At 36.2% G+C, this 13,225-nt stretch overlaps 1 long non-coding RNA gene across 2 annotated transcripts in view; it reads left to right on the top strand.

The window, feature by feature from the left end:
* The window catches only part of LOC128854094 (uncharacterized), a 42,652-nt gene extending 33,484 nt beyond the window's left edge, over positions 1-9,168 (top strand). For both annotated transcript variants that reach the window (XR_008452996.1, XR_008452995.1), the window contains exons 2-4: positions 2,384-2,494; positions 8,007-8,171; positions 9,111-9,168. This is a non-coding gene — a long non-coding RNA (uncharacterized LOC128854094). The remainder of the gene's footprint in view (positions 1-2,383; positions 2,495-8,006; positions 8,172-9,110) is intronic.
* The last annotated feature ends 4,057 nt before the right edge of the window (positions 9,169-13,225 follow it).

Here is a 13,225-nt window from a genome sequence, read left to right as displayed (position 1 = left end):
ATCAGCACACCCTCTGCTGGATAAAAACTGGCTGGATGGCCAGGCCCAAAGAGTTCTGGTAAATGGAGCTAAAGTCAGTTGGAGGCTCGTCACAAGTGGTGTCCCCCAGGGCTCAGTGTTGGGTCCAGTCCTGTTCAATATCTTAATCGATGACCTGGATAACAGGATCAAGTGCACCCTTAGCAAGGTTGCAGACCACATTAAGCTGGGAGGAACTGTCGACCTGCTGGAGGGTAGGGAGCTTCTACAGAGGGGTCTGAACAGGCTGAGGCCAGGGAGAAGATGTTTAACAAGGCCAAGTGCAGAGTCCTGTTCTTGGGACACAACAATCCCATGCAGTGCTACGGGCTTGAGGAAGAGTGGCTGGAAAGCTGCCTGGCAGAGAAAGATCTGGGGGTGTTGGTTGACAGCTGACTGAAAACGAGCCAGCAGTGTGCCCAGGTGGCCAAGAAGGCCAACAGCATCTTCACTTGTGCCTCGGTACTCAGCACGGGTAAGGCCAGACCTCAAACCCTGTGTTCTGTTTTGAGTCCTTCACTACAAGAAAGACATTGAGGTCCTGAAGCGTGTCCAGAGAAGAGCAATGAAGCTATTGAAGGGGCTGGAGAACAGGTCTTTCGAGAAGCAGCTGAGGGAGATGGGGTTGTTTTGCCTGGAGAAGAGGAGGCTGAGGGGTGACCTCATCACTGTCTACAACTACCTGAAAGGAAGTTGTAGACAGATAGGTGTTGGTCTCCTCTCCCAGGCGATAGGTAATAGGACAAGAGGGAATGGCCTCAAGCTGCACCAGGGGAGGTTCGGATTGGACATTAGGAAAAGCTTCTTTGCGGCAAGGGTTATCAAGCATTGGAACAGGTTGCACAGGGAGGTGATTGAGTCACCATCCCTGGAGGTATTTAAAAGATGAGCAGATGAAGTTCTTAGAGATATGATTTAGTAGAGGAAAGGTACAGTTGGGGTTGATGATCTCAATGGTCTTTTTGAACCTAGAGATTCTATGATTCTATGATTATTTCTGAGAAAAAGTATATCAACATTAGGAATTGTATTCAGAGATATTATTTTTTAAAGATCTGAATACCAGAGTGGTTTCAAATAAATTCTCAAAAATATTTAAATGTGAACATTAGCTACATTGTGAGGAGATTTAAACCACAAAAATAATACACAGACAAGACCTATTAGAGGATTCAATGCACGTCTCTGACAGGAAGGATTATTTCTAACGACAATTTTCCGCATATATTTTTTTTCTCAGTTAGTGACAAATAGCCAAAACACCTGGGGCACTACTACTTACCTAGGGAAAACTTTAGAGTCCAAATCTCTATCACAAATTATGTTATGGCTGCAGCGAAAATCTGTTTATTAGGATCAGTTACATCAATGTTTCATTCTTCTCTCTAGTAAGGAAAAGAAAAAAAGATGTCCTAGCATTTCTTCTGCACCTCTACTCTGTTTCTTAGAACATTGAAATTTCGAGTTAAAATATTGCAATGCTGCTAACCATGACTATTTTAAAATCTCATTAATTCTGTCAATTGGACATATACTATTACATTTTCTCTTCAACAAAAATTCTTTTTTGTAATATAGTGTTAACATAATGTTCCTCATGTCTAGCAGTTACACTTTGCATTTAAGAAATAAAGCTGAGTACAGACTACAAAAGTTAAAACAACAGTTACACCTAAAATTAGTATTCATGCATTAGAAAAAAAGTTCTTGATAGTGATTAAAGAATACTTTCATGCAGTGAAATTTAACAAAGAATTGCTTGAGTTCCAAATGGAAAAGTATAATACTTCATTGGCCTGGACAACAGCATACAATATTCACAGTTTTCAGACTCAATATGGTTCTCTAATTCAATGCAGATGCTTGCAACAAGTCATTCAGTGTCTGAGTGAAACAATTAACATTTTGCTGGTTAGCTAAAAACCTTAATAACTGATTCACTTATTCATCATTGGCTGATGAATACAGAAATAGTTCCTGATTTAAACTTGACCTTTCCTTTCAGTCATCAGTCATTTGTATTGCATAGCCAAGTGTATCACAAACATGCCTTTCATTTTGGACATGAGTGTGCAAAGTTAAGCTATAGGATTCTCATTAAGAATGTTTATTTCTTTAAATATGTATTAATTGATGGAATGTCACACACATTACTTTTGTAGCATACGCTGCAATGACTAAGAAAACACCTAAGTCTACCACCTTTCAGAAAATCAGAAATGGAAATGTTCAGAACCCTTAGATTCCACTTGTGCTGAGACTTACACAGAATGGAAGTGTTGAAAACATAAGTACACTTTGCACTTCTAGTGGTACATAAGAACTAATATCCTCATTTTGACATAATTCTCTTCCGCCCTAACAGAGGTACAACAACTGCATGGGACAAGTCCTAGGTGTGGTTCCAGTCCAATTCTTTGACAGATTGGGTTCCTAGAGAAGGAAACAAGAGCTAGACTCCTCTCCCCTCAACAAGGTAACCTTTTTCACTGAGCCATAGAACTGGTCTTTTTTATGCTTGCTCTTTCTCTGTACACAACTATGTTGACTTCCCAAAAATGGCTCAACATCAGCATATTTGAGATGGAGATATTGGCATTTTCACACTTGGAACAGAACAAATGCCTTGTGATGTGGGTGGGAGTTGTACCTTTCCAGCTTCTCAAAATGGCAACAGTATAGAAGAAATCTTCCCATTTCCAGAAATGTTGGTACTTCCATTTTCAGCTGATCTGAAAGAGGAAAAGGGTAACTCTCTTCAAGCTTAAGAAAAAGACCATAGAGTAATTCTAAATTATAAAGGGAGAGTCAGACTCTAAAGATCTGATTCAGATACTAAAGGTTATAAAGAGGGCAACCCATACCTGTTGCCACGTATTTATTTATTTTTATTTTCTAATAACAACCGAGTCAGTATTCTACTGAAATCTCCTTACTGAGAACCTTAAATTCAGAAAGCAGTCAAAAAGAGGCGTAAGCATGAGTCACTCTAAACAGCCAGCAGATGGAATAGAGGTCTGTACTGAATAAATTTTATGTCACTAAAGTTTAAATTTTAAGACTAGTCCAGCTGAGACAAGATAATTATTCTAGACATCTAAAATAAGTTACCTGAATTTGAGTTTTATTCTTAATTAAACAGTTGTCTTCAATGTATCTTACTAATGTTCTTATAAAATTAATATATAAATGTATGGTCTACGTAACACTAGGTTTTTAATCTCATATCAAAGTTACTCCTTATAAACTGAGTCCAAATACATGTGCTTTTAATGTATTGTGGGAATATGGGAGAACATTTCTATTTCTTGCCAGCAATACTACACATTACAGTTCAGAAAAGAAGTGAAGAAAGATCTCTTTTAATGAGCCTGTAGATACAAAAATAGTAAGGAATATTAGCCCATTTGAATTATCCAAACAGATTCAAATTGCCTGTTTTAAAACTTGTCCAGAAGCCAAATTTAACATTTCATGTACTCTTGCAAGCAGTACATTGAGATTTTTTAATGATCAAAGGTGCCCGACTTTGTTTTAATGACTTATTCATAGTACGTCATGTCCTGACACCATTGTAGGTCACAGATGCGGTGTCAGTTCACTAGGAAGGCTTCAGTTACTGAATAGTTCATGCTACTTCCTCATCATTTCATTCTTTCCAGAAATACAGCATTTTAAGAAATACTCAGCATGAAATTGATTGATTATCATAAATGATTTTTTCCATTGTGAGAAGGTGTCTCCAAAAGCATTTCTGTTATAATTGAACATGAATATATATTGAGCAACACATAGCTGCTAAAGTGTTAATGGCTTGTGAAATGCCAGTTCTATTCAATCAGGTCTCTCATTGTGTCATCTATTGCCTGTTGTTAGTATAACACTATCAAAGGAATAGAATTTGCAGAAAAAAAAAATATAAGATTACAAAAGACTGAAAATAATATTTTGTTTTCCTTTAGAGAATTCTGTTTCATACAGTGAAATTGAGAAGAATCTATATTGATTTTAACATAAATTAGAATGACTTCTTTTATTTTTAATCTGGAGTGTCCAGTGGAGACATGTTACTTTCATGATCCCTAGCAATTCAGTGACTGCAGTTGGCCTGGAGGCAATTGAAGCAGTATTTGTGTGGAGAGTTAACAAGCCACAGGGGACCTGGAACATGAGCAAAGGCATAACCATCACAACAAGCCCATGTTTTCTTACAGCTTGCTTGCTGTTGTAAGGTCATAGGCTGTAAAGCTGTGGTTAGTGAGAGAAATTAGTCATGAAAACAGCATAACCCAGTGGGGATTCATAATATATGAATAAAGTTCAATTTTTGTTTGTTTAAAAGAAGCGGGTTTGGTAAAAAAAAAAAAAAAAAAAAAAAAAAAAAAAAAAAAACCACAAAAAACCAAGAAAAAACCAACAAAAAAACTCTTAATAATATCCTAGTGGCATAAGCCCATGTTTGGAAGGGTTTCTATAAAATGCATCATGAGCTAATTTCACTTTGAGGACATGACAGTCCAATAGTAAGAATAACATGAAGGAATGCAGTGCTTGAGACACCCCATTTGGGCCAGGAAAACAACCACACCTAGTATGAGAAACTGTGTTGCCTTCCTGTGAAAACCACTAACCTTTCTGCAATTTTTTTCCTGGAGCAATATCCACTGCAAAAGGCAATGCAGAATTCATCTACACAATTTAACAGCTGTTGCAAGCTGACGCAGGATTTTAAACCAGTAACGATTTGGGATGTATGTGTAAATGTGCTGCTCATGGAGCACCACCGAGTTACCTACCCCAAGATGATTCACTGCTATTAGCACCTACATTAACTATGACTACATCAAGAAGCCTCAGCTGCTTGTATTTTAAGAGGAGAAAGGAGCACTTGGAAAACAAAAGTTGATACCAAGCAGCAGCCTGACACTAGTTCTGTGTCTTGGAGAGATTCCTTGGGTGGAAATAGTAGCATAGCAAGTGCAGGAATAAAGCAACAGTCTCTCCCATCATTACAACAGCTAGGAAATGATAGCTGGTCTGAAAACACCAGTTCAAATCATGATAAGCAGCAGCTGGTGTACTTAAGATGTTGCAAGACAGCAGAGAAAATGTATAGAGAAGTCATTTGGTAGGTTTCCCAAGCAGCAGATTTGGTTCATCTTTGCTCTCTGTAGTAGTTTTGCATGTGCAAGTAGTTTGTTGTTGCACAGTTCATAAGCTGAGCCACAGCCACAGTTTTATTGAACACAGATATACACTAGCCCTAAGGATAATGCCTGTAACTTTTGAAAGAAATGTTTACTGATATGAAAAGCTGGATTGAAGGAGACATCACAAATAGCTTCAAATAAATAATTAGTCAACAAAAGAATAGAAACCAGAAAGAACAGAAACCTCACTTACTGAGGATAGAGCAGAAAGCAGTCAGGTAAAAGAATATAAGCAAGGAGATTGAGATTAAACATTAATAATTTTCTAACAGGAAAATAGTCAAATGTTGGGATAATTTAGCTAGGAATGTTGTTCAACTTCTCTTACTGAAGTATTTAAGACTGGACTAGAACAATATGCATTGGAATAGCTTTGCTAAAGTTAGACGAGATGATCTATCAAAGTATGTCCTAGCAATATTTTCTGTTTTTCAAAGGTTAAAAACAGCCAACATCAGGATAAGTTATAACTGTGCACAGGGCTTGTAAACTCATTAATTCTGTGTTAAAGATGCAAGATTACACCCCAATTAATTTTTTGGCCTGGATCGTGGGTAAGAGTCGTAGAACAGCAATGGCCAAACACATGTTCAGATCTTCAGCTGCCTGGGAGAAAGTGAGTGTCATGCTGAGAATCTTTGCTTTCATCAAAGCCACAAATAACGGGACCAAGAATTAGATTAAACAAAAGAGAAAGACATTGCATGACAAGAAAGTTGTTCTTTGTCATTCTCAGTGCACCTATTCAACACAAAGAAACACAAATCAGAAAGGTTAGCTCGGCCATGTGAACAAACACAATCATTTCACTCCCTGAAAATAAGAATGCTACCCTCTTGTACTGCTATGAATTGTTGAACATGACATTAACTAACAAAGGCAGAGAAATGGTAATGTGCTCTAATAGTAGGTGGTTAAAATGGCAAAATGACAAAATCTTTTTTTTTCTTTAGTTATAAAGCCATCTATAAGCTACAGTAGGAAATATTTTTTGCACAGCTTTATTTGCTAGCTCCTCTCAGTTTTGTACAAATAATGCTAACTAGAGAAGATGACGGTAACAATTTCAAATATTTCTTTAATAATGTTATTATCATATGTTCATAATATTAGGAATATCCTGATAAACAAAATACAATTATTTTTTTCATTTTTAAAGTTATTGTTTTCTTTGTAAATTTAGATCTTTAGGAAAATAACAGAAAAAGCAGAGGTCAGAGATCAAGGTTTTTCTTAAGGGCATGAAACAAAATTAACAAGAAGATACATAATTTCAAATATTAAAAAAGAAAAACAGTAAAGAAAATATGACACAACTGAGTAGCTCATTTTTACAAGCTTAGTATTACACTAAATCAAACTATTAGAGGAAGGAACTTAAAAATCTATTCAATTACCTTAAAATCCGAAGCCCAGTGGAACATTTAACATTATGTACAAATTCCTCCCAGTACTCTGATCTTCCCATATTACTGCAAATAATATTCACCATCTGCCTTCGCAGTAATGCTGGGGGTCCCCCTATCACAATATACCTGTACAATATTTTTCTTCTCTTGCAAATATGACTAATAGTACCAATTTCCTTCTTTAATTCTAGGAAGTATTATAACTGTTAAGGTAATTACCATGTGCTTAGCAATATTGATTAAGTCTAATAGAGTCATAAAAATCATAGTGGTTAAACATTAGTCATTTTTGTCTTTCTTAAAATTGAAGGCCTGTAGGTATATCTGAGTTCACAACGTAAATGAAATAAGTAAAGCAAATGTTCTTAAATGCTTCAGATAAAGTACATTAGGCTTGCAGAGACTTATTCATTAATATTCATAATTCAGGGGAATAGATTGTTAGAGAGCTAATGAAAAACTTCTTATCTCTACACTACATGGATTTACGAAAGCCTAACGGAGATTGAATATGTCTAACTTCCAGCAATTTGTTCAAGGAGCTTTACTATTCCTATTAAGCCACACATTATAACATACAGCTACAGCACATTGGTATCCTTAAGCAGTTCAACAGAAGACAAGTTATGAGAAATAAAGCTCTTTAGAAATGTAGTGGAGCAAATAGAGTTCAAGTTCAGAAGATCTGAAGGAAGGAGTAGACATTAGTAATCTTAGATAAGTGACATGGACACTACTACAGTCTCAAACTTCATTAAAATTATTCTGTGGAATAAAGGAGAGATTTCAGTAAAGCTTCAGCGAATTTTTATGGCTAAAATTCAGTTCCTGGGGCTGCACTTAGGGGTGTCACTATTTCCATTTTAAACCTAAGTTCTAAAAGAGGTGTAACAAAATAAAGAAAACTGTGTGGGTTTACACAAAACATTGCTGTATAAGAGCTCAACATTTTTAAGTACACAAGTGATTTTGAGTACATTCTGTTTTCCAGTAAGGAAACATTTCAAAAGAGACTTGTTAGCAGGATAAGCCTGAGCATCCATTGTTTGGAAAATAGCCCTTGTAAGAATGCTGACATGAGAACCTTAAACCAGATAAAACTAGTTCAGCCAGTAGATTTTATTAAAAATGGCCTATTTGCCAATATGAAGATGCGTCATGTACACATTTCTTATCAGTGGATAACCCCACACAAAAGACATAGCAATGGAATGACTAAAAATTAAGAGCAGGCTGTGACTGCATTGGCTGAGTTTATATCAGCAGCCTGAACACAAGTATTGCAATAAGGTTGAAAAGGAGGACAGAGGATAGCTAGGTTCACAAATGTGTTATCCAAAAAAATAATTATATTTATAATTTTTTACAGAAAAGTTAAATCTTGTACTACAGCCAGATCAAAATAACCAGGAAGGAATGAGTAGATGAGGTCTCAGTCTCTCCCTATTGATGCTATAACACACTGCAATGCTGGATGTTACCTGCACTCTGAGATGCCCTGCAAAATTGCCCACAGCAGCTGAGGGGGACCTAGGTACGTATCCAACACAGGAAAAGTTTATTCTTATTTCCTAAAAGAGCCATCATCTCATCACATAAACCACCATAGCGTGAATATTCCATTATTACAGTTTTCAAGTGCTGGGTATGGCTTACTTCACTTCTGTTAAAACTGAGACTGTGTCTGTCCCTGACTGTGTTAAGATTCTTCTGTCTTACTTTTATAGTCCTAGTTCTATTTGTGACAAATGCTGGGATTGTAGCATCACTTTCCTTCCTATTTTACCTTTACTCTATTTTATTAAACCTTATAGAGACTTTCATCAGTTTTATTTGGTGTGTATATAATATATGTATATCTTGCAGACGATGCAAGACAATTTGAACTGCAGTTCATCTGTTGCACTAGTCCGTTGCACTAGTTAGCACATTGTCCTTGAAAGAGCTCCAGAATAATCTCTTCAATTACCTTCTAGCTGAGCAGTGCTATATGGCCTGAAATTTGGCTGGAGCAGCGATCAGAGGTGTCCAGCAGACTCCTGCACGATGCGTGGCAGGAGCTCCTATGGGTAGCTGGGACCACTTGGGCAATTGAGATTTTTAAAACTAGTTGTTAAAACACTCCACTAAAGGGTAAAACCACTCCCTATGTTCATCTCAGTGCACTTTTATATTTCCATGCAGAGAAGAGGCTTTGGATTAAGTATTTACCCTGCCACTAGATTAAAAGCTCAAAACCATGCTTTCTGCTGCTGGGAGAAGATTCCTGGTACTTCAGGGCAGTAATTGCTCTCTCTCTGCTGTACACTTTTTTAGTTTGATTTTTTTTTCAATTCTTCCATTTCACAAATAACTTATCTTCAAGAATTTACACATGCTCTACAGTCACACACCTAGGCTATTCTCATGGACTGAAGATATTCACAAGAAAAACTGCTATAGTTGATGTGTTTTTTTCCTCATCTTCTCCCAGCAAACAAAAGTCCCATCTCCTCTTTGCATTGCTGTGGTATTTGATCTTGCCTTCAACAGCATTCATGATAACTTTCCAGTGTGCTCTGATTGTGAAGATGTGACACTTTTCCATGATTTGGAGCACCAACGGGTTTCATTTTGAACTATTATTTATCAGGTGTGCTCTGTGTTACCATGCTTTATGCCAGACCCTAATGAAACCTCAGTGGAATTCAGGCTTATGCCCATCTGTGAGTAATGCAAAAGCTGGACAGAAGCGCAATACTCACTCATTAGGTTACTGTGTAGCCCAGGGGGAGAAGCTATCGTATTCCAGGGGTTCCAACTGACTAACTCCTTGAAGAGACGGAATTTTGCTTTCCTAAAATTTAGAGTCCAGCTGTACTTCTCATGTGTCTCACATCCCTCAGGACCTTGCATGATCACAGCAGCCCAGGCTGGCTGCCTCTGATCTCGACACCACTGATGCGCTTACTTTCATTGGTGACCATCAGGTCCAGCATTGCGTCCCCTTGGGTAGGGGTGTCTGTTACCTGGGTTAAGAAATTATCTTCGTTTCTTTGAGGATTACTTGTTTAAGGCTCAGTACTCATCTATTTTAATCTCCCTCCTCCTCCCTACACGCTTGGACATGAAAGCTAAATAATTAATCAAGATTAAAAGTCATAGAGAGCCAAAAAACCCATGGTGTGCTCAATAGGATAGCACTTAATTATTTTCCACACCTAACAATAGTACCTTCTGTGAGCTCTTTTTTTAAACAACTTTCTTATACCCTTTAGCTAAGGCACAGCTTTATGGCTTGCAGTACGTGACTTGCAGTGTGTGCATCAGTGACTGGAAAAGTGAAAGTTCAAACTAATGATCCAATTCACCAGAACAGATGCTACCGACTTTCTGTAACCTCATTGATGAATGGCTACAAATGGTTCTGGGGTGGATCATAACAGGATTTATACATACACACAGGTGTGGAGGGGCACGTGTTTCCTCCTATGAACTGGGCTGCAGCAACTGTAATGTACTGTGTACTTAGAATGATCTTAGAGGACAAGGAAAATAAGACAGAACTGGACCTCTGAGTCAAGTACTTCTGAGCTTATCCTGACACTAGACAAATTTATCAGAACATAACTTTGTTGAATGTAACTCTCATTGCTCTTTTATTTCTGATATCTACTCTGAGTTAAGATAAAGAAACTAATAAAATACTCTATTTTACAAGTAAACAAGAATGTTGTTATTTCATTTCTGTAAAAATCCCCTTGACACAAATAAAAAAAAGTCTTTGTTAGTGTTCCAAATTATGTTAGTGTTTCCAAATGAAACCACAAATCAGCTTCTGTTTTATCTAGAAGTAAAAATGTAAATTTACAGTATTTTTTACTTTCAAGGCTATCAGCCTTCCTTAAAGTTTTACTATCAAGTTATGATATACACTAATGGCTATGGTAGTTATATTAAAAAATTAATTCAATGCAAATACACTCTGCATCAGAATCCTACTGCTATACATCAAAAGATAGCTTGAAGTTTTAATAGTTTTAGTGCTATGGAGTATCTAAGTGCCTAGTTGCGTAAATGACATTAGCACAGTTCATGTACATGTTGCATTCCTCTGATATTTGACCGAGTTTCTGCTACTGAAATGCCTTCCAGATGCCATCACAGCTATTACAAGTCTAATCCAAGTTTAGAATACCTAAATAGAAAAAAAATAATAAAGAAAAGCAGAAGAATCAGTTCTTCAGGTACTGGATTAATCATTTGGGAAGAATGTTTAAGATTGTTTCACATTTATACTTACTGAGATATGAAGCCCAAGAAACAAAAGATTTTTTATCAGGATTTTGTGATGCTTTGGTACGTGTTTATACTCCCTTATTATTGAATAGTCCTCTTCACTGAAAATCAGGCATTCTGTAATTTTCATTTGTTCAAATAATACCAATAAATAAAGTTGAAATTACATTTCTTTTTAATGGAAATGAAATAAAAATCAAGAGATATTTATTTTTGTTTCCCTAAATGACAAAATAAATGCATTACTGTTCAGATATGATTTTCTTAAAAGTTGCATTTATAGCTAAACTTTACCAACATATTAGGTTGATAATGCAGTCATATACCAAAGTGTTGGTGTCAGATGACTCTAAGACTAATTCTGACTCCCGGAAAGAGTTGAATAACCCCAGATGTATTTATTCTTAAAGCAAGTCAAAGCAATACAGTAAATATATTATATTTACACAATTCCAGACTGTTTAAAGGAACAATAGAAACACTTCATCCTCGCAAGTCAAACTATTGAAAATATACTGCAATGTTTGTATACCTTAAGTGAGGATATGCATTTTGTTAAAAATAGTAATATTTTTGTGAACAGGAATTACTCTGAAAAAAATCTCCTGTATTTAAGAGTGTAATAGAAAATCAAAGTGTATGTGAAAATGTCCTACGCTGTACTGATGAGGCAAATTTCTGTAGCAAGGTGCTATGTAAAAGAAGGAAAATTGTTTCATATCTTTTATTGTAAAACTAAATTTTAAGGCATAGAAATGTTTTAAAACATAAACTCTTCTATTTAATTTCTGTAATATGACATTTTTATTCTTCCTATTTGTGATCATAACAGTTACACAAAAGTTTACATTTCCTTTTATTGAACAGATAGGAAATTACTGCTTTCTGTCCTAATAGTAAAAAGCTGCAGACCACACAGATTCAACTCTATCAGGCTGACTTGGCTCACACATGACATAAACAAGCAGAATCTGTATGGATATTTGAGCTGCTGTAAGTAAAGCAATGGATCAGATGGCGCCTCTTAGTATTTTACATCAGACCAGGAAAGCAAAAGGAGATATATGGTTTCAGTATTCTTATTTTGAAAAGGGAGATTAGAGCTGCAAGAGCCACAAAAAACTCTAAACTGTTGATTCATCCTCATCGTTTAATGAAAAGTACTTGAAATGTTTAGTATAGAAAGGGACTGGAAGCTACCATTACACTGCAGATAGATTCACCCAAGCATGACTTCTATCTAGGACACCTATCCTCTTTGTCTCGTACTTTTGTATGATATAACACTGGTTAAATCATCTTTCAATAATGCCCTCCATTTCAGAGTTTAAAAGATAGCTCATTTAATGATGAAGCAACTGGAAAGAAAACCCTTTGGTCATACAAAAGTGACTTTAAGTTACTTAAATGAAATTAAGGCTGAATCTGAATTGTAGGTCAAGGTTTAAACTGAAAGATTGCTGACTAGAAACCTAGTGAAGACCAGAGGTTTGATGATGCATGCACTGCAAAATTCTTCCATTTTCCACTCATGTCTCTAAACTCATGGAGGTACTCTTAGAGTAAATACAATCCCTAGTGTGCCAACATAAAAAAAACCAAACATGAACAAAGTGATAAGGTGAATTACCAAGAACATTCAATTGATGTTGGGACTATATCTTTGACTAACACTAGGAAAAGAAAAATAGAGAAGCTTTTTTCAATACATTTTTTGGTAAAGTTTATATACACATACATACCTACTCACATTTATTTAATTCTCATTACATCTAATAAAGTCTAAGGGTGAATTTTACATGGTTTTGACATTTTCTTCACATCCTTTTTTTGATAAAGTACTGTAGTGAAATTTATAGAACTGACACTATATTTTTGTTTAGCTACTCCTGTCTGTCTGCTCATTCATTGTGTATACACATCTGAACACCAGTATTTCTGTTAGGCAAATGCAAGGGGTGACCACTTACAGTCAAAGCTAAATCTGGTCTTACTGCACACGATAAAGTAGTATCCATGTGGACATGTGAGCGTGGCATTAGTGAAGGACATGATGAGAAGGACTGAAGCACAAGCTTTCTTCAACAGTATAGCACATTGTCATTGTGGATCAGTGATCCAAAGGATTTAATAAAGCTTTTGCACCATCGTTGTTGTCTTTGCTTTTACTGTCTTCCTGCTCTCAGCTAACAGCACTTCATAATTTTTCTTTTTAAAGGGATATAGTGTCTGTTTTGAAGGATAACATACACTCATACAAATCCAATTAATTTAAGGTGAGATGAAACATTTAATCAAGACAGTACATAT

Source organism: Cuculus canorus, chromosome 1 (genome assembly GCF_017976375.1).
Source record: "Cuculus canorus isolate bCucCan1 chromosome 1, bCucCan1.pri, whole genome shotgun sequence".
NCBI classification, from domain to species: domain Eukaryota; kingdom Metazoa; phylum Chordata; class Aves; order Cuculiformes; family Cuculidae; genus Cuculus; species Cuculus canorus.
Note: the sequence above shows the minus strand (reverse complement) of the source record. Positions and strands in the feature narration are given on the sequence as shown.